We start from the raw sequence: 24,042 nt of genomic DNA on the forward strand, positions 1-24,042 counted from the left end.
TTTTTAATCAAGAAAGCGACACTTAGAAGCAGTTTTCTATTAAAGCAAGTACCAGTCAAAGTTGACAAATGATGCTTTCTGAAAGAGACTTCGTACAATTAAACACACCATCGACCAAATTACTATATTCTTTCTACGGAGAATCGATTGACCTTTCATCTCCGGTCTTCTCAGAATTCTGTTTCAATTACATTCTAATTCCTTTACAGAGTATAGTTACAACTTGATCATAAGTCTGATGGAACGAACATCACGCTATACTAGTAATAAATAGTTTCTTTAGTAAAGTGTTGTACAGAAGAAGTGAAATGACACAATGTGAGGTAAGTTTGCTGAAACTAACGTTTTGCAATAGCTATAGCTCTTCCATAAAGAAACCACCAAAAGCTTAGCATGTATAGAATGTAAGATAATCTTTATTGAAACCAACAACGCTATAATTAGAAGAGTTTTAGGTAAAGAAACCATCACAAAACGGAGCACTAATAGGAAATGAGATTAGTTTCTTGAAGTCAACTTATCGTTATAATTACAACATTTGTAAGGTATAGCAATGACCAATAGGCGAAACACTGACAGAATGTGAGGTAGTCTTAGGTGAATGAAAATTTCAATAAAGCTATAATAACTTTAAGTAAAGACAAAGAAGCTAAGTGTGACAGAACATGAAATATTCTTCCTTGTAACAAAGATGTGCTTATAATTTCTGTGTCAGAAGATGCAGTAATTATACCGAACGTGAAAATACACTGTTCAAACCAATATCTCCTATTTATTAAAGTATCTTTTGAAATAAAATGACAAAGGACAGACACTGACAGAATGTAAGATAAATTTGTTGAAACCAACAAATCGCTATTATTACAAGAGATTAGAGTGGAGCACAAACAGAATTTAAGATAAGGTTTGTTGAAGCTAATACCTTGCTTTTACTACAACAACACAAACAGAACATGACGTATAGTTAATTGAAACCAGTATCTTGCTATCACTACAACAACACAATCAGAATGTGAGATACAGTTAGTTGAACCTAATATCTTGTTACCATCACAATTATATCGCTGTCACTGCAACAGCACAAATAGAATGTAAGATATGGTTTGTTGAAACCAATATTTTTCTACCACTACAGCAGCACAAACAGAATAAGAAGTATGGTTTATTTTAACCAATATTTTGCAACACTACAACAACACAAACAGAATGTGAGATGTGTTTAGTTGAAACCAATGTCTCATATGGATTACCATTGTTTTATATATATTTGCATGATAGATCCATAAACTTTTAAAAATTAAAATATAATGAAACCATCAGTTAAGATGTTGTTATTTTGATATCAAATTATAAAATTCAAAGACCTCTAGATCTTATTTATGAAAATTTTATTGATTTAGAGTGTTATGGACCACAATGACTCTCAAGTGACTGAATGAACTGTCTGGAGTTGTCTGGTGAAATCTTCTACGTTTTAAAACTTTTCAAGATTTGTTGTCATTTAAAAGTTCTTCACGTCCAAATATCTTGATGAGAAAGTTACAAGTGTAACAAAATGCTAACTATTTATGAAATGACATAATGCCATTTTGTCACGAACCAAATTCAAAAAACAAAAAAAAACTCACAACATATAGTTTCCGCAGCTGTTCCCTCAGCCTGACGACATGGTCAACACGTGCAGAGTTCAATAAGACGACAGACAGCCAACAAATGACTTCTCTTGTGTTCTTGTGATGCAGAACGAGTTTTGATTGGATCAAAATGGGGCTCTGTGTTAAAGTATATGGAAATATTATATCACATGCAAATAGATGTAACTTAGTCGATATTTTAACTTTTTATTAGTTTGTTATTTTTATTCTTCATTAGGTGTTTCTCTAATAAGATTTCTTTATACAGAAAATATTTCTGTCTGGGAAAATGACTTTTTAATTATCTTTAAAAGTCTTAACAGAAAATGATTGCGACATTTCAAGTCACTAACATTGCCCGGCATGGCCAGGTGGGTTAAGGCGCTCGACTCGTAACCTGAGAGTTGCGGGTTCGAATCCTCGTCGCACCAAACATGCTCGCCCTTTCAGCCGTGGGGGCGTTACAATGAGAAGTTAATCCCACTATTTGTTGGTAAAAGAGTAGCCCAAGAGTCGGCAGTGGGTGGTGATGACTAGCTGCCTTCCCTCTAGTCTTACACTACTAAATGAGGGACAGCTAGCGCAGATAGCCCTTGTGTAGCTTTGCGTGAAATTCAAAAAAACAAAAAACAAACAATACAAGCCACTAACAAAAAAAGAGATAATTCCATTTTCCGTAAATTAATAACAGTAACACCTAACAAAGGTGACAAAGAAATGATTTGAGTTTGTTTTAGTTTGTTTTTTTAATTTCGCGCAAAGCAACTCGAGGGCTATCTGTGCTAGCCGTCCCTAATTTAGCAGTGTAAGACTAGAGGGAAGGCAGCTAGTCATTACCACCCACCGCCAACTCTTGGGCTACTCTTTTACCAACGAATAGTGGGATTGACCGACACATATAACACCCCCACGACTGAAAGGGCGAGCATGTTTGGTGTGACGGGGATTCGAACCCTCAACCCTCGGATTACAAGTCGAATGCCTTAAGACGCTTGGCCATGCCAGGCCCAAAATGAGTTGAGTAGATTTATATTGACATTCACATATCAACTTGAAAAGGTAGTAATTGCATAAAGTTTTTATGTTCATTTCACTGCAGCGAAATATTTTTTATCCAATTTAATGGTGTGCTAAAAGTTACAAGTTTACAACCAATTATTGGCTCTGAAAAGCATTATGACAAATAAAATTTTATTTTGTATTTACGGATGAAACCTTTTCACCTACAATATTTAAATCCCTTACAATATATACGACACAGGCAATATTTATGAAATTATTATTGAAATATTTTACCCAAATATTAGTTTTGCAAAATTTCGGGGAAATATATACAAATGTATAGTCATCAAGCACCATTTTTGAGGTTTTTCTTAAATCAACAGAAGATCAGCAAAATGAGAAAGTAGATTTGTGAATCTAAGACATAGCATGTTGTTTAGAGTTTTATTTTATCTCGGATTTAGCGGATAACATACGCAATTCATTGTTTACTTTTTAAAAGACTGAACAAAATAAAAGCCTGCTTGTTATGTCGATGTTACATTCACATGAAGTTCTGATTCAGTTGTTTATTTTTTCCTGCTATTATTATTAACAATAAGAAAAATAAAGACATCCATTTTGTTATATTCTGATTTTACCTTCCTACTTTTAATACAGTTCATCTTCTATCTGTTGTGAAGGTCAGTAACGAATCCGAGATCTACTTTTATTGGAAAATAAATTTATATTTCTCTTAAAAACAAGTGATTTGGTTATAATCTAATTTAATTAGACAACTGTTGAAGTCTCAAATTAATAATTGTCAAAGCGCTTTCTGTCTATCATCATCAGGAAATGAAGAAATCCTTAACTGGATACCACCAAGTTTCTAATTTAACTAATTGCTTTCTTTCTTTGCCAACGATAGTCTTTAAAACTTGAGCTTATTCAAATTATTTTGCTAAATTGCACTTATGCAATTTCCTCTCGCAGTGTAAAATCCGTGGTTTACGGTAGGCACTATGAAACATTTTCCATTTAATTTTATATCTAGTGCTTATGCTTTCAAGCAAAATTCATTACGTTTTAGGTAAATATACGTTGGACTACATTTTGCTCTCTCCATCCCCGGGTTCGGTAACAATACTGAAGCTTACATATTATTACAACAGAGATGATGACAAGATGGAGCTGTTTCCACAGTCGCAAATCCTGCTTGAAAATCTACCACCGCTAGAGCAAATTGGGGAACATAGAATACCAGCTGAGCTCCGTGAGTCGACAGCCTTCTCCAGCATTGAAAGCAATTAATTTGACGGATTATGAAGATAAAAGCGTCCATAAAAGCTCTCAACGAGGCTATATAGGGCGCAAAATTGGCGGACAGAATCGAAATCACGTTTATAATTCGATAGTAATGGAAGCAATAGTGAATAAAGGTTACCGCTGATCGAACTTTAAGCGGCATGTTTATCGATTTCTCTTACAATAAACAAAACAAATATAGAGTAAGTTTGACGGTTAGGCCTAAATTTTTCCCTATAATCACATCATTAAACGAGAAATGTTTATAGGCATACCAAGAATACCAACCCATTCAAACTGTCAGTAAATTAATCAGTTAGGAGACGTAATGTGCCGTGAAAACAGTATAGAAACTGCGAAAAGGCATTGTGAAAGGTATAACAGTATATAGATTTCATAGATTTAATTGCCACATATGATAGTAGAGTTTGTTATTTTTGTATACTGTTTACTTTGTACACTTTCACAGATTTTGAATCTATAGCGCTACCAATACGTTTAGGTCTTGTGTTGTCTATTTTTTCAGTTCTGTATCCAGTGTTTAAAATTTACACTTTCACGTATCTTAAAAAAGCTTATAATAATAGTGCTTTCACAAACCCTAAAAGCCTATAGCAGTAATGTTTAACTTCTGGTTTTGGTATTTACCTTTCACACTTCTTTACGCTAGGAAATCTATAATCTTTCAATATTTAGATCATCTCATTATACCCTAAGAGCCATTGCACACCACACCATATATATCTATGGTGCATTCTTCAATTTCAACGTCATCTAAGTCGCTAAAAAAGAAAGAAAAAAACCTTGACTTTTAGCTAAGTAACGAAAAATATCGTCAACTGTGAGTGCCTCGTGTGAGTTTTTACTAGTGAATTTTCCTTTGGTTTTGACAGAAGTTGGTTTGAAAATCCCTTGTTACAACGTTGATTTGAAAATAATCAGTGATTAGCCTTACAAACTGAACTGCCACCTTGTTTAGACGTGTCAGCTAATTTTTAAGTCAGTGTATTTGATGCAACACGCCATCTAGAAAAAAAATCAGCAGGGTTAGTAGAATAAGACATTCACAAGGAATTGTATTAAAACACGAAATTGTTGTATTTTGCACCTGTGGCAGAACGGTAGAGCACATTTGATTTGACTCGTCCTATATAGCAGCCCGCCTCTCAACGCTCAAAACTCCACTGATGAATTTCAGATTGTTGCCAAATCATCAATCTACTAACGAGTTGACTAGCTAGTACTTCTACGGGATCTCTGTGCCAGTTTCTGGAAAGCTTTAATGTGAAAATAACGAGTTTCAATATCCCAAACTTATACTGCGTGATGTATTTGGCACGAAGATTAAAGATCTACGTTTCTGAAAATCATTAGTCTGGAGGACTCTAAATTACAAATTTATAGAGTAATCTATTGTTAGTATATAATTAAATTGCTATAGTAACGTGAAGTCTTTATAAGCGATATTTTAGTTCGTTATATTTCCGGGAACATAATAAATTATTGTTGAATTATGTTTCAGTTTTTCAATTTATGTTTGTTTATTTGTAATTAAGCACAAAGCTACACAAAGGGCTATCTGTGCTCTTTTCACCACGGGTATCAAAACCCGGTTTCTAGTGTTGTAAGTGCGCATATACCACTGAGCAACTGTGGGGCTTCTGTTTATGAAACATATTATGTGGTAGTCGACTCTTTATGTACATGTATAAGGTCTGCTTTTATGTCTATGAGAAAACTATTAACGGATTATATTATATTGTTTAGTTACTGTTGAATTATGTTTCAATCTGTTATCAACGATATTAATGGCTTTTGTTTAATTTATTATGTTTCATGAGTTTGAATGCAATACAATGATATATTGTTGGATTATTTGATGTCAAATTTTGTTCACGAGTAACATTTTTAGATATCCACGACTGATGTCATAGCAAGCGAAAAAAGTCTGAGGAAACTGGCAATACCGATACACAAGAAAACGTATGTCTTTATTTTTAAGGGTGTTAAAAAAATTATATTCTGAATGTAACTGACAAATCTGATGAGTTTCGTTTTCTCAGAAGGGCCACAGATATAAAAGAATCTTAACACAATTAAGAAAAAAGCCGGTGTTTACAGTTACAAGTTGGAACATTATAAACGTTATGTATGCTGTAACTTCTTTATTTTATTAACTTGATTTATAAAACATCCTGGAAACAATAACAAATCTTGTCATGCCTATGCTATGCCTAATCGGGCTAAGTGTTAAAAGGCTGCCCTTCTGAGGGAGGAGTCATTAATCTACAGAACTGCTGCGTTATTCTGATCTGAGTCCTTTTGCGCTCGGTGATGCATTCCATGTCGAGCACCAAATATCATAACAGGAAGGATGACTGGTGCAAGCGGTATCATCTACATACATTTTTGTCGTGATAAATGGACCAGTGTTGAACGAACTTCCACTCGGACGTACTGCTTCATTATTTACGGTTCTTTGCTTGAATATGGTTCTGTCTAATGCTGTGATTAAGATAAGGTGTTTCATGAGGGCAGTAACTTATCGTGCATCTCAGAGTGTTATGTCTTAATCGAGCTATCTGTTGTTGGGATGGCAGCTCTTCAACATTACTAGCTAAATTTGAGTAGCATGTAGGCTAATAACCTACATAGAACATAAAATAAATGCGGAATAAAGATGTGAAACAACCTTTCGTTATGACTTCAGACGATACATGCTGTATGTAATTTAGAAACCTTCATTTATAAGCTATGTGGACCGAAAATATGGTAAAATCATAGCTGACATGATTTTAGTTGTTTTTATTTAAGTTAAAATATTTGTTAGTATTAAGGGAGAGTGATGGTAGATTTCTGTGTTAGATTTTGAATTGTTTAATATGCATGTCAGTATCATGAGAACGTGTTTGTAGGTTTTTACCCTGCATGTTTAAATGCTTCTAGTAAAACGATAAAAGTGAAAATCATAGGCGCGTTATATGTTTGTGGATTTTCTTCCCACTATTTTAGGAATGTTTCATTTGCTAGAGCGTGAAAGTGCACCAAAGAAACAATTGTACAAATTTATTTTTACATTACTATTATAGCTGTGTGTGAAAGTAATGTTTTTATTAGTTACTGAAATAACACATTCAGTTCTAATTAATTGGTTTAGTTGCATATCTCGTGGTATTAAATTTCACAAAAGAAATATACCATGTAAACCACAACTATTTGTTAGTGCAAACACAAAAAAACATCTTGCTACAACTTTCGGTTACATATGTTAAGGCCGTTACCAGGCAGAAAGAACACAGACAAGACAATAGTATATATATATGTATATATACTACACAGTATAGAATGGTAATTCTCAACAGTCAAGTAAAATAAAAATAATTAAAAGGAAGGAGTGTATTAAAAACAGCAAATCCAAACCTCTGACTAATGATATTTTGTAATATCTAAACAAAAGCAAGCCCACAAAAAAAATGCTGCGCTAATCAAAATGATTCTCATGGTACAGGCTAGAATGTGAAATATAAAATGTACTCTTAGGCTTCAGAGGTGACTGCGGAAGTAGGACCCACTTTGTTATGGTGATACACCATCTATCAGTCTTAAACTCCGTTTGATAGTCTCACATGAAGAAATTCACAAATAAAAAAATAATCAAACAATAAAAATTAGGAGAGCGAAATATGGGTGCTAAAACCCATAAAGACCCACATCTATATCACCCTTCACTGCTTACAGACAGTTGTGAGAGGGTGATTACTCTTCAAAGAAAAGAATAAGAAGAAAATAATAATAAAAAGGATTAATCCAAAATTTTAGTAACTCTATTACTTTAAATTTGACTAATAATTATTGTATTGCTATTCTTTTCATAGATAACTTTCCATAAAAGTAAGAAAATAAGGAGTAAAAGAAAAAATAATTTAAATGGATTCATTTTTCAGAATTTTGTAGTAATTTAAATAATTTTTTATTCTAGTATTAGTGTATGTGAATTATTTTTCAAAGGTATTTTATCAACTTCATCTTCCTAAAATAAGACCGTTAATTAATATGATAAAAAAATTTGATTTTCGAAACGATCGTGCAAAGTACTTAACTCCAGGTGTTATAAAATATCGATTAAAAGTCAACGACTTTTCAAGCTTTAAAAAAATAGAAACTTCGTGTTTGGTAATTAATTTCAACCATAAAGTATTGAATTACTTGCATATTTCTAAAATTATTCATCAATCTATAAAATATAATATTTTTCCTTGTAAAAACTTAAAGCCTGCCGTTATTTATGTATATGAAGTTCCATTTGATTCACTATTATACAATTATAAAAGTTTTTTAAATAACTCGAGTGTAATTAAAGTTAATAATATACCTTGTGGGTGTGAAAATAATTTATTTATTGATACTTTTCATAAACATATTATTAATGGTAACTTGGAAATTATAAAAGATAAATATTATTTGTTATACGCAAAAAGAATATAAATACATAATAGCCACAAAATTTAATAATCAAAATATTCAAAACTCTATTCAAAATAATAATGATGAATATATTTTGAAACTTAACTATATTACACCTTATTCATATAAATGATATTTGGAATGAAAGTTTTATGTGCTTAGAAAAAAAATTTAAATTATTCCGTAAAAAATGAAAGAAATACCATAAGATTTATCGTTTCATCAGTTAATAAAAGTAAAAATATAAGTGTTGATAATAAGAAACACACGTTTTGGATAATAAAAAATAATCAACCCATTTTAGAATATTTAAGAAATTGTGAACAAGAAAAGACAATTCAAACATATGATTTTACCAGACTGTACACTACAATTACATAAAAAGAGTTCATTTTTGTTATGAATTCATAATAGAACAGTTGTGTTATCTTTTCATGGTACTGGAAGAATGAAAAATTAGCTACGAAAACATAGAAGATATATTAAGTTTCTGCATTTATAATAATTATATATATTTCAATAACCAAGTATTTAAACAAGTAATAAAAGTTCAAAGGGGAGCTAACTCTTTTACTTGTATTGCAAATTTATATATATATATTTTTAAGAGAACATATTTATTGAAAAATAAGATAAACCCATACGTTTTTTGCTTTAACTTACAGATGTAAATATGTTTTAGTTAGTATAAATAAACCTGAAATAAATAATGTTATTAACACTATTTTTGGTAAAATTAGAAATTGAAAATAAGTGATAATGACATAAGTCTAAATATTTTTGATGAAAGAAAATATTTTGATTTGACAGTATATGGCTTACCCTATTTTTTTAATAGTAATGTGCTCTCCTGTTATAAGCCTTATAACTTCATAATTATTCAGATTTTGTAAAATTTATAATAAATTACAATGCTATATTATTAATGATGAAAAATATGGATGTAGAAATTACCATTTAATGGATTTGATAAGGAAACTCTAAATCAGATTATTAAATATAAGAATGCATTAAATAAATATAAAGAAGTATAAATTATGAAAATTTTACTGAAATTTTCTTATTAGTATTTTTAGTTGTTAATAAGGTCATTTAAGTAGCTTGGCATTACTTTTGTACGGATGAACAGTTTTTTTGGATATAAAGACATGTTTAATCTCTGAAAATCTGTAGTTACAGTGGACTTAATGGATGGTGGTTGGGAGTGTTACGTATTATAGTTTATCCAGGACGAGTCTCTGTTTTATTATGTTATGTATGTTACGTATTATAATATCAATTTATAAGTTAAGCAGACATCGATATTTATCAAATTTATGATATTTGCCAACAAGAATCATACACACAAGTTTCTTTCTTAACACAAATATATTTTAATATACAAACAACAATACAATTCATAACAACGGCTGAAACAAAAAGTCTTCTGTCTTGTCTGGAACTGAATATTTTATTGATGGACCAGGTTCACAACGAGCGAATTAATTCTGAATTGTTGCGATCTTGTGCGGGCGTGGTCACACGAGGTCTGCCAGATCGTGGACGGTCACGAGTTGATCCATGTTGTTGGTGACGATTCCATAGCCTTGTGATGGTGCTTGGGTGGACATTCACAGCTCTGGCAACATCTGATCGAGATTCGCTTACTTCCAAGCGACCAATGGCGTTGTTGCGTTGTGCTTCAATCAGTCTTGGCGTAACTGTATTGCATGTCGGTGGCTTAACACTGAGCTATGGAAACCGAGAACCCGTCACTTTTATAGGGATTTTGCACATGTTGCACTTGCAGAACATGCAGATCTCTCAAACAAATTTATTGGACACGAATGCGTTTTGGCGAAAAATCCGATGTTTTCCTCCGTTTTCAAAGTGCACAACTTTAATTGTCATTTTGGTCTGACAATCAGTGTCTTAACACGTGCAACATCACATACTCTGAGCTTGTAACGTTATTACATATATTTCTCTTAAAATAACAAAAATATCCCTTTTGCGTTTCTTGTTTTGAACAGTATATGTTACGTGCATTAAACTGAAACAAAAGTAGATATTAATATACATATATAACAGGAAATGTGTTACACCTTTCTCCTTAAAGAAATTGTTTTGTTTGTTTATTTTGGAATTTCGCACAAAGCTACTCGGGGGCTATCTGTGCTAGCCGTCCCTAATTTAGTAGTGTAAGACTAGAGGGAAGGCAGCTAGTCATCACCACCCACCGCCAACTCTTGGGCTACTCTTTTACCAACGAAAAGTGGGATTGAGCGTCATATTATAACGCCCCCACGGCTGGGAGGGCGAGCATGTTTGGCGCGACTCGGGCGCGAACCCGCGACCCTCAGATTACGAAGCACACGCCTTAACGCGCTAGGCTATGCCATGCCCCCTTAAAGATATGAAAAAAGATTTTATGTATATATATTTTTTTTGCGAAAAATACATTAAATATAACACATTGTCAAAAATTATACAACTTAAATAATCATAACAGTACATAACACCATCAATACGAATAACCATATGCTCGTAAAATTACATAATACGTGAAAGTGCTTAAACACAAATGTTATCTTTTTTGGTTTAATACGATCAATAATCACACGATTGAAAGGTTTTTCGAAAGCTGGGATAGAATTTCAAAGGAGCAACAAGGATTTTCTGGTTAGGTTCTCCAAACAACTGGCAGATATGACAAGTTTTACAAAGCTTAGAAACATCTTGCCTAAATTTTTGGCTAAAAGATATGTCTCATGATTTTGTTAGACATCTTCTTGACACCTAGGTGCAACCATCGTATTGTATGTGATGAGACTGAATTAATTTGTTCCTATTAAATTATTACACTCCATTGAATGTAAGAGAGTCACTAGAAATAATTAAACACGAAATTTTCTTCAAATAAAGACAAAGGTGCAGCTGTTTCTCTCCTCCGGTTGTATTGTATAAAGAATGTGTGTGTATATTTATTAACAATATATCTTGTATGAGGTTTTATATTGATTTTAAACATTCTACCTTATTCATAATGTATAATATTTAAAATTGTTCAATTAAATAGAACGTTGATTTTAAATTGACATATATCACATGTTATAAGAATGAGTTTTTAAATACACTGTTGTCTCATCTATTTTCATTATACCTGATGGTGGCTTAAACAGACGTGACTACAACACGAAGTAAAATGTTTTTGTTTTTGCAGTAATAATGAAACATTTTATTATATTTTGATTTGTTCTAGATATTTTAGATAATGTTTCTGGATTTAGAATGTTTTTTGTTGTTGCACCATTATATTTATCTTATGGCATGACACGTGAAGATTTTTTTTTTATTATTATTGTCTGGGGTTTTAAGATCATTTGAGTTTATTTCGTACTTAAATGATTTGAAGGGCAATTGTATATCGAGTGTATTCACGTTTCTTACTTATTATAACTCTATAATAAATTCAGAAACGGATGTATGACATTCTTTTATTGTGGAAAAATTCGTTCTCCTATGTAAAAATGAACTTTTGAAACCAATATGGTTCCAGTCATATTACTAATAATTTCACAGAATTATTTTTTCTTAGAATTAAATGATCCGAGGACGACTTTCTTCAAGTACTTCTAACACGAAGCTGTGTAGAATTTCTTCTTCCATGTACTTTTAAACAACAATTTGTGTAGAATCTCTCCTTCCATGTACTTTTAAACAACAATTTGTGTAGAATCTCTCCTTCCATGTACTTTTAAACAACAATTTGTGTAGAATCTCTCCTTCCATGTACTTTTAAACAACAATTTGTGTAGAATCTCTCCTTCCATGTACTTTTAAACAACAATTTGTGTAGAATTTCTTCTTCCATGTACTTTTAAACAACAATTTGTGTAGAATCTCTCCTTTCATGTACTTTTAAACAACAATTTGTGTAGAATCTCTCCTTCCATGTACTTTTAAACAACAATTTGTGTAGAATTTCTTCTTCCATGTACTTTTAAACAACAATTTGTGTAGAATTTTTTCTTCCATGTACTTTTAAACAACAATTTGTGTAGAATCTCTCCTTCCATGTACTTTTAAACAACAATTTGTGTAGAATCTCTCCTTCCATGTACCTTTAAACAACAATTTGTGTAGAATTTCTTCTTCCATGTACTTTTAAACAACAATTTGTGTAGAATCTCTCCTTCCATGTACTTTTAAACAACAATTTGTGTAGAATCTCTCCTTCCATGTACTTTAAACAACAATTTGTGTAGAATCTCTCCTTCCATGTACTTTTAAACAACAATTTGTGTAGAATCTCTCCTTCCATGTACTTTTAAACAACAATTTGTGTAGAATTTCTTCTTCCATGCACTTTTAAACAACAATTTGTGTAGAATCTCTCCTTCCATGTACTTTTAAACAACAATTTGTGTAGAATCTCTCCTTTCATGCACTTTTAAACAACAATTTGTGTAGAATCTCTCCTTTCATGTACTTTTAAAGAACAATTTGTGTAGAATCTCTCCTTTCATGTACTTTTAAAGAACAATTTGTGTAGAATCTCTCCTTTCATGTACTTTTAAACAACAATTTGTGTAGAATCTCTCCTTTCATGTACTTTTAAACAACAATTTGTGTAGAATCTCTCCTTCCATGTACTTTTAAAGAACAGCTTGTAAAGAAGTCTTTTACTTTACAGACTTCTCAGTATCAACAAATTAAGAAATCTTTCCATATATGTATGTCTAAATATGAAGCTGTTGAAAAATATTTATGTTTATATACATCGACAAGTTAAACTATTAGATAATGTTTTGGTTTGTGAACACCTCAATATTAACGGTAAATACCATTTAATGTAACTTAAAACATAGGTTGTAAAATAATATTGAGAAAAAAGATGTTTTTATATCTGAAAGACTTCGTAACTTGAGATAATTTTATCTGAATCTCAGAGAAAGTTTTCTGTTATTTATATGCACAAAATTTAGTAAAACTTATTTACCCACAAAGGCATATTAGATGTTTTATCTCCACACCAGCAAATATATCTATGCACGTTGATGTAGGAATAGCAAATGTATTGATGCTCAATGTTCATGCAGAGGTGGCTTTTTCTTTTTTTGAAAGAGAGTGTGTGTGTGGGGGGGTTCGACCGAGGTATTTTATTTGAGGTTTTCTTTGTACCACAATACAGTGGGAATGTTTAGCGCGGATTTTGCGATCATTGCATGCATAGTTTAAAAACATCAATGCTTCTTGTCACCTACTACCAGATAAATATCGTTATGGATTGATTCACTTGAATACAGCTCACTTTTCGCGAGGAAAAGTGGCGCCACGCGGTCTGGAAGTGGCTCACAGAAAAAAAGTCATGAAAGAACAAGCTTTAGATTGAAAACCGCCTTTACCCGCCTGTCATTCGCGACACATGATAAATAATCCGAGGATATTTGTATACATCAGATAGTGTTATGTGTCCAGATAAACTCCACATAGGTCAGGCATCTTACGCAAACTCAAGATGTAGAAAAATGAACAGATTTTACAGTTGACAAAAGAAGTTACGGATGTATCAATGCAGTCTGATTTTACAAGCCATTCAATACATAATGAAACATAATTTGAACGTATTATGCCGATAAAAATTGAATATATATCAATAGAAATTAATTTTAAAAGTCAAAATAAAAATTGACTATGTATAAATAAAAACTGACTTTACAGCCTAACTAAAAGCTTAATATATGTCAACACAAACTGATGTTTGACGTCTTACCAGACACTGACAACTTACCAATATAAACTATGATAACTTTATGTCATTCTAAAATCTGAAGACGAAGCACTTCGAAATTATTTTATAAGTCATAGCACGTGTTCAGTAGATACAAGTTGAATCACACTGGAAGCTGCAATGTAAGGATTAACATGTTATGGCGAAACCCGTAAATACCAATACGAACGAATTTTATTTTAACATTATAAGCTGACGATGCGTTAAAGTAAGTTTTATTCTGATAAATTCAACTTTAAAGCTACAGTTCAAATTTATACAACGCAGTTATGAAAAGTGTTTACATATAAAGGAGTTACATATTTCTAAAGTATTATTTTTAACCACAGATTTAGTCGACCATCTATAAATGTTTATATTTAGAACAACATATTTTAGAGAATGTTTTATAAATTTTACTTTAATAAACGAAGGTCCTATTAACTATATTCTATTTAAAAAAGATATATCCGTAATAACAGATTCTATAAAAACAGTTTTAAAAGTTCTGTCTTTTTTAAACGGGAATTTTATGGTCTATGTTTAAAGTTTATACAAGTATCATTATGCTGTGTAAACTATGTACATAAACATCTCGGGTCTGCTATCTTTTTCAACTTTAAGAGTAGTTGCATTCTTATTTTCTTTATACCGCCTTACTATAGGTCATGGAAACATCGTTGAACAGACTAAGCTGTCGATTTCAGGGCTTCATGTCTGCCCTTCACGAGCCGCAGGTGTGTTAGACATTCCAGCAACAATGACATTGAACGTCTAACAGCTCTCTAACGATGGGTGTTGATGGCTCTTAGGCTGTTCTAACTCCTTCTGTCGAGATTTTACGGCCACTGTCAACGCTGTTGTATGAAATACATAGAATCAGTTACTGCCAGCTGTGGGACACGGGGCTTTAAGTAACTCCTTAACGAAGCTTATAGATTATGTTCTGTAAGTTTTCTCCTTTATACATACACTGTTTATTTTTTATACTCAGCATTTTTTGTAATTACTACTTGTCGTAGTTTATGTGTTTTGTGCTATTGTAATATTATGTTTAAAACATAAGGTAACTGATATACTAGCTAACATAAGTTTAACTTTAACTTAATAGGTTGCCTTAGACTTATGCAGATATATTAGCTAGCATTAGGTTAACTCCATTCCACGTCGCTTTTCTTAAGCGACATTCCACAAAACAGAAAACAAAAGGCTTTCTATTTAATGATAAGAAAACATTAAGAGCTGGTTCGTAAAATCGTTTTGCCATAGTAACAGTTTTTCTTATTAATGATTAAAAAAAGGTTTCGGGTTAGATTTTATCCAAAATACTTTTTGATATACGATTTTCTTGGCATGGACACGCTTTTATACGTTTTAAACTTAATATTCTGATCTTCTTACGTGATAAACAATATTACATTCAGTTTATTGATTTTTTTTTTTTTTTTACGATATGGACACTTCAGTTCTATACTAACGATTTGTTAACATGTTTCTGAAATACGAGAAATTCATATCAAATAAATGCTTTTTATCCTGGTTTGGTACGTTTTTTCAAAGTGTATTCAAGTTTAACCTGGAAAATAATCCACCATTTGTGTATCTTCATTGTTAACGATTTTCTCGGCCGCAGTTTCAATAAAGCCTCTAAAGATCAGACCAGCTTACGCTAAATTCGGTCTTTAAAAAAATGTAACCATTTGGTGTTCGGGCTATGTAACTATCTGTAATTGAACACATACAGTCTCAGTGTGACTGTGTATGTGTTACCCAGGGACAGCATATCCTTGTGTAACTGAATATAAGCAGATCTACAGTAATTTCCAGCTTTAGAAACTGCTGACAGAATAGTAAATATTAACCCAAAACATTGCACGGAGACCCCCCACAAGTCCCACCGACCTTGTGGCTATCCTATAACGAGATGTTGCCTTCAACTGCTTCGGAAACCGGCAACTAAAATAAACAGCTACTCTGTAACGTTCCAGCCGGAAAACCCATATTTGTCACGTACAAGCTTTTATATTTATTCGTGTATGAAATGTTAAAACAAAAGTATGAAAAACTTCTACACGCTGTATTAGTGGCTTCTTTCTTTCTATGTTTTTAACTTTAGTAAATATAAATTGGACAACTCTACACTCGTGTGCTTGATAGCTATAAAAATAGCAAAGTAAGCACATGTTATTTGCCATAAGCAAGAAACTTGCACCGAATCTCAAATATTTATTTTCAGTTTAACGATTCTTTAAGCAGAGGTTTATAAGAAAATCGATAAAAAATTGCTCTTGTTAGAATTCTAGGATTACAGTTTATATAACTATTGAGATGAATGCCTTTTATAGAAATTAGAACGTATTTACTAGAAATAACAGTTAAAATATTCATGGATTAGAGAGCAAGACATATATTTACAGAACTAAAGATGAACCTCTAGTGGCTCAGTGGTAAGTCTAAAGGTTTATAATGCCAAAACTGGGTTTCGATACCATAATGAGCGCAGCTTTGTGCAGTGTGCAGTTTTGCGTTTAACTACAAACAAAACTAAAGATAAACGGATATGTCTATTATAAGTAACCGTTAAAACTGAAATAGAAACCCTTGTAACCCGAGCACTTTCAAAATGTAGACATTTCTTCTTCAGATTACCCCTGAAAAAGAAAGATCCGCCTTTCGAAAGCACTCGGGTTATAAGGGTTTTTATTTCAGTTTTATCAAGACTTCTTGGAACCTACATGTTTTTAGCACATCATGAATAAGTAACCGTTAAGTATTCTTTAACAGATTGTCTAGGGAGTGTATTCATGATGAAAATTTGTAGAATAGACGGCAACTGCCTGTTGTGAAGCCACAAGTGTAGAGGACGACCTTTCGAAAGTCTTCCGCCTTTCGTCTTCAGAAAACTGTTCGCCTCAGAATTCAAGGATTACAGTTTATTTAAATATTGAGGTTTATATAGATACATAAATACCGAGGTCTTCAGGACCTGAAAACGGAAGACTTGATAAATCGTCCTCTACACTTGTGTCTCCACAATAGGCAGTTGCCGTCCATTCTACAATTAAGTATCCTTTTAGACTATGAACAGGACTTATACGCTTGTATAACTAAAAATTAAATGGTGTGCCTACTATAAATAACTGTTAAATGTTTTCGTAGACTAGGGATCAGAATTTATACATGTGTAGAACTAAAGATCAAGGACCTTGTCTACGGTAAATAATTTTTCAATATCTTCATAGTTTATAGAACAGGGTTTATGCAATATTAATAATATTAAATCTGTCTTCTATAACATTAATTCTAAATAATCATAATTTTTATATATTTATAGATTTTGGCTGTCCTAAAAATTCCAAACCATTTTAATTGTCGCTATTAGAATGTATCTGAGATGTCATTGGTTTGTTAAGCCTTAGTACCACTGACCTGACGTACACAAGATAATACAAAACTGATAATGACCTTTATTTGGTTAGGATGATCATTACAGAGTTTTATTTTTAAAGTTGAAGTTCATTTCCAATGAGTTTTGTAGGAGACTTGAAAAGACATGTCTAGTTTGCCAATCGTACTAGTGATATCAGTTCGACTTACTTTTAAAATTTAGTACTTATATATTTTCGTTATAAGCTTTGGTCTCTTTATCTTTGCTCTAAGTTTTACATTCTTCAACTATGATAAGCGTTAACTCTTGTATTCAATGGATATCAATCAGAACCTATAGAGCAATCTTGCTATTAATACACTTTCTACACACACATATTTATGTTCAAGTAGCTCTATAGATTAAGGGTTGACTTTTCTGTAAGTACCCGTTAAAGTTGAAGTTCAGAAATTATGCTCACATATTTACTTAAAGATAACTGTTATTTTGTTGAATCGAATATAGAGGACATTATGTGTTGAGTACTGTGTCATCAATTTAAGAGCTGTCATCTCTTTTGTTTATTGTTACTTATCACTTTTACACGATATTATGGCGAATAATATAGTTATTTAACTTGTGACGTTTAATGAGTGTCTTGAATTATGAATCATAAAACGTGATTAGTAAGAAAAAGCTTTATGCTCAGCATGTAAGAACAGTGAAATACTAGATTCATCCTGCTCTTTATAATCGTTCAGAGTGTCGTAGTTTAAATATTACGATTGCTGTAAACAGATGAACTATTACGCTGTTAATTGAAACTAAAGCGATATTATTCCCCAGTCAGGTAAAACCAGTAACTTGCTAATATGGTTGGTAAATCAGTCTTTTTTAAATTGAGAGAGAAATGGTATTATCTGTGTGTTTTATTATAGCAAATCCACATCGGACTATCTGCTGTATCCACCGAGGGAAATCGAATTCCTGTAAATACGAATAATTTCTGCTGTCCCAGGGGTTATGGTATTATAACTATCCTGGCGAAGCCAATATATTTTACCAGAACACAGTGAAATACAAGACCCCGCAAAAACTTTGAATTCATCCTTATCCGTAACTAGCAGACAGGAAAAGGTTTAAAAAGATTCACAAACCTTTTGGAAACGGTTGCATTTAGGTTAGAGAAAACAGATATCTGTCAAAACTTCCCCGTGAAACAAAATTCAAAGACGAAGCTTTGATGATCATGAATAAATATTCAGTGTGATATCATTATTCTTCGTAGTGTGGTTAAACAAAAGGCTAAAGTTTCAGAAAAGCAGCTCCTAATAACATCTTCAAATAAAAATAACAAAAGCTTACACAATGTTGTAATATGCAAATATGACTGACTTCACTGTCGTATAGTGTGTATTAATCCGGCTGAAATTATGCGTTAAATTCCATTTAAGGTATTACTTTGTATTGTAGATTCGATCAATGAAGCTATGTATGAGATACATACTCTTTCATTAGATTGCTGTATTGCATGCTACTTTACCTTGCTTTATGAATCACACAATCGGAATACTTCTGGAATCTTATGATCTGCCTTTCTAGTTTACTTATTATATAGAGAATCCGCATAGTAAATGTAATTTTGGCTGCTTCTATTTTCAGGCAGACTCCTCATAATCTTCAGGAAGAGTTCCTGTCCTCAAATAGTCAAGATTTACTATTGAAGTTTCATACGTTAACTTTCTTTTAGTATGATTGAACTTTACTTCACCTTTATATGCCTTTTTTATATATCTTTTTTCACCTATCACAATGCAATAGTCTTTTCCACTCGTAGGATTGACAGTTTTTATACCTGAGAAATAAAGAGTTTATGTTTATTTTGCTTTACAATGAGTCTCGTATTTTTCATATTCATAGTATAAATCACTACCTTGTCCCGTCTTGATCCTAGAATCTCTGACTGTTACGGAGGTCAAGTAAGTGTGCGCTAGATTTATTCTTGAATTACTACAGCATTCAACGAAGCTAAGAACACTGATACCAAACATAAAACTTACTAACATTACAAATTAACAAATAAAACGTTTCAAAGAAGTAAAAAGAATACTTTAGATATAACAGTTTTGTATATCATTTATACAACATTTATGAGATGTTACTAAAAATGATCTAAGTAATCATTGAATTAAATTGACGAAAACAGAGTGAGACGTATGAAAAAAACCCAAAAAATACAAATATATGAGCCAAAAACAATTGTATAAGTAGAATGCTTTACTCACTTATTTAGGCTGAGACGGCTTATTGGCTGAGATGTTCAGATGTAAATTCGATAATTCGTGACTCACAGACCGTTGCCGTAAAAAAAATTATTCCGTAGTTTTAGGTGTGTCACAAGAGTGAAAACAAAATTATACTATTCAGTCAGACAAGAGTAGCCCAAGAGTTAACAATATGTGCTATTGACTAGCTGTCCTTTCTCTAGCTTATTAAAATTAGACAGATGTATACTTTCATCACTTTGCGCGAAAATTCTGAAGCAAAATAATTAATTGAAAAACAAAGTAATGAAAAAGCAGTATAGAGCAACTAAGTAAAAAAGTATATAAATGAAACATTTTAGACAGTCATTTTTATTAAACAAATTAAAAACACAGTGAGGAACATAAAAAAAAAGATACAAAATACGGAGCGAGAAAAAGTTTTTTGCTGTGGCTACTTGAGGTATCAAACCCGATTTTTGGCTGTTATAAGACCTGATGATTACCACTGAGTCACCAGAGAACGCAAAAAGCAATACAACTAAAATGATCATTTAACTAGATAGGCTAACAGTATGTTATACAGCTCATTTTAATCAAACTTTAAACAAGTTATGAGGAAACAGCTGGATCAATGATGAATAACAACAAACCATGTGTTGTAAGAACTTCTGAGTAAGTAGAGCAACTACAACATCATAAAGTAAAATTGTATTGTATTCTTTGTCTATTAGAAAAAATAAATATTGTTTTTGAAGGAGATCTTAACAATGGTCTTTTCCCCAATTCTATTATATTCTCATTGGTTTAAAATATCAATTGAATTTTCGAGCAAACAACTATTATTAACAATTGCATTTGGAACAAAAATAGACGATTTAAGTTATAAAAACAACTCACAAATAAGACAATAACAGCGTTGACACGTTTGAACCTGAAAGAAATATCTTATACTAAATGGTTCTCATGATAGATAACTCACGTCATACGAACAAACGACGGATAAATGTCCAATTCAATAATTTGACATTTTGTGCTGTTGCATCTTTTGAAGACACGTTACATTTTTCGTTTGAAAGAATATCACTGCGATTACTTTTGAATACCTTATGTTATTTTAATTATATCCCGTCCATATTGATTTTTTCTACGTCGTATAATCCAGTCTTTAATAAGGTATCATCACAGAACCAACCCACTACCCCTTTTTCGGACGTCATCCATTTTTGAAAGAAAAAGAGCAAAAGAGCATTTGTCGGTCTTCATTAAGCGGCTCCTCCCTAATAATAACGTCATCATTCCAGGGCAAAAGATTGATTATTCTCAGTACGGAGAAACAACAGCGTGCATTACATATAATATAACGCTCTGATGACTTTTAATGTTAATAAAAGTTTCAAACAAAAGACGATTACTGTGTTTCTCGTGATGTGAGCGCTTCCAGTGATGAACGAGCTATGTAGCGCAGAGTGACAAGGAAGGAGCGAAAGGGCTAGCTATAGAAACTATAAGTGTTTTGTTTTACTGTAAATGTTGTTGATCAGGACATTTATTAATTTGTGATGATTTTAAACGGTTATCTGAAGAATTCGAAGAGATGATAAAGAGGATGGTCAGTTGTTTGATTTATTTTATCAGCCGGAGAGAAGGTTCATGAGAATGGTTTCTAAAATGTACAGAGAACGTAATTTTTGGAAAGCAACGAATTTAACCTAAGTACTCCAAAATTTCAAGCAAATTCTTGAAAAGCAAAGAATATTGTAATTATTTAGATGAATTACGAATTAGATGCTTTACTAATGGCAAAAAGATCCGATGGTTTCAGATGTTGCGAGTGAAAGAGTGAACTCAATAATTACTTTTAGCTAGATCTTATTCTCACTAAGCATTCTTCATATAGTAACTTATGTAAGTTTTTAAACTATGCTTCGAATAAGAAGAAAAACAATATTTTAATTATGTTATTAATCATAACTACTTCCCAAGTTAACCTTAGCATTCACAAGGAAGTGTCGAGATTATATAACACTGATAAAGAAATTTTTTTTTTTATTGGTTTAAGTGAAAACAGGAAAATGTTACAAAGGCTCTAGCACTTTTAAATGTTGGTGTCGTAAGGAGGTAAAATGTTACAATAATTCGAAAGTGGATATCGTAATATGTAAAGTGTGAATGTAATCTGAAAGAAGACATCGTAATGATAAATAGGTTCACAATACTTACGGTCATGCCTACCGTTACATAGTTAGAGACTGTTATGTCAGTTTTACATGATAGTGTTATGACACTGATGTGTTTCCTATTTTGAGGATATTGTTCAAATATTCAAAGGAATATAATGTATATTTGTACACGTTAATGTGTAATTCTTTACTTTAGGTACTCAATACCAATAAACTGACGAACTTGTTTAAGGACCAATTAAAATAATACTTGCTTCTGAATCTTTCAAGTAATTCAAGAGGACTAAATATTTGTGATTTTCAAAAAAGCTTATGTTTAATTTTGATTCGTAGCCACTATAGTAAATGTAACAAAACAAATAACAACCGAACTTTATTTCGATTACTGATTACTCGAGCGACGTTCTAATATTATATTTTCTTTATACATATATCACTTCAATGCACTGATGTTTTATTTAACTCGAAAAGATGGACGTTACATGTTGTTCTCACTTTCTGGCCTCTTATTAACTAATAGGCTGCTCTTCTTACCTTCCGGTCTCTATACTATTTAACTAAAAGGCTGTTTTTCTTACTTTCTGGTTTCTACTCATTGACCTAAAGACTGTACTTCTTAGCTTTTAGCCTCTATAATCGTTAAATTAAAGCTGGACCTCTTACCTTCTGCTCTCTTTTCTTATTAACGTAAAGACTGCACTTCTTACCTTCTGGCAAGAGGTTCTATGCTAGAAGGCGCACGTCTTACTTTATACATTTTACACTTATTAGCTAAAGGGGCTGCACTTTTCACATTTCTGTACCTTCTGATCTCTTTTATAATTAACTAAAAGGTTGTACTTCTTACTTTCTGGTCTTTATACTAAATGACTAATAAGCTGTACTTCTTACTTTCTGGTCTCTATACTAAATGACTAATAAGCTGTACTTCTTTCTTTCTGGTCTCTCTACTAAATGACTAATAAGCTGTACTTCTTTCTTTCTGGTCTCTGCACTAAATAACTAATAGGTTGTACTTCTTACTTTCTGGTCTCTATACTAAATGACTAATAAGCTGTACTTCTTTCTTTCTGGTCTCTCTACTAAATGACTAATAAGCTGTACTTCTTTCTTTCTGGTCTCTGCACTAAATAACTAATAGGTTGTACTTCTTACTTTCTGGTCTCTATACTAAATGACTAATAAGTTGTACTTCTTTCTTTCTGGTCTCTCTACTAAATGACTAATAAGCTGTACTTCTTTCTTTGTGGTCTCTGCACTAAATAACTAATAGGTTGTACTTCTTACTTTCTGGTCTCTATACTAAATAACTAATAGGTTGTACTTCTTACTTTCTGGTCTCTATACTAAATGACTAATAAGCTGTACTTCTTTCTTTCTTGTTTCAATACCCATTTTTTTCTAAAAGGCTGCACTTTTTCCCTTTCTTATCTTTATATCTCATTAACTACATTCTGATTTCTGTACTTAATTACTAAAATGCTGCATTTTTTACGTTGTGGTCTTTGTATTCATTAACTAAAAAGGTGCCTTCTTACTTTCTGATCTTTACACTCATCGGTTAAAATGCTTCACTTATTTTTTTCTATTCTCTAATTTTTTTAACTAAAAACTTGTCTTTCTTTTCTCTTAATCTCCAAACTCATCAATTAAATGGTTGTCTTTTTTACCTTCTGATATTTATACTCATTACCTAAAAGACCTCTTAACTTTTGGTTTCTATACTCATTGACTAAAAGACTGCACTTCTTACCTTCTATTCTCTATCATAACTAACTTAAAGGCTGCACTTCTTAACTTCTAGTTTCTATACTCATTAAGTAAAAAAGGTGCTTTTCTTACCTTCTGGTCTCTATACTCAATACGTAATGTACTACACTTCTTACCTTCTGGTTTCCATACTCAATAAGTAATGTACTACACTTCTTACCTTCTGGTCTCCATACTCAATAAGTAATGTACTACGCTTCTTAGCATCCGGTCTCTATACTCAATAACTAAAAAGCCGCCATTCTTACCTTCTGTTATCTATAATCATTGTTTATAAGGCTCCACTCCTTACCTTATGGTTTCTATACTCATTAAGTAA

The 24,042-nt window shown here is 32.0% G+C and overlaps 1 long non-coding RNA gene across 4 annotated transcripts in view; it reads left to right on the forward strand.

Annotated features, from left to right (window-relative positions):
• Positions 1–14,905: 14,905 nt before the first annotated feature.
• Positions 14,906–24,042, forward strand: part of LOC143229199 (uncharacterized) — a 58,905-nt gene continuing 49,768 nt past the window's right edge. For 2 of the 4 annotated variants that reach the window (XR_013015731.1, XR_013015730.1), the window contains exon 1: positions 21,110–21,382. This is a non-coding gene — a long non-coding RNA (uncharacterized LOC143229199). The other 2 variants (XR_013015732.1, XR_013015733.1) reach the window with 2 other exon arrangements.

Source organism: Tachypleus tridentatus, chromosome 10 (genome assembly GCF_004210375.1).
Source record: "Tachypleus tridentatus isolate NWPU-2018 chromosome 10, ASM421037v1, whole genome shotgun sequence".
NCBI classification, from domain to species: domain Eukaryota; kingdom Metazoa; phylum Arthropoda; class Merostomata; order Xiphosura; family Limulidae; genus Tachypleus; species Tachypleus tridentatus.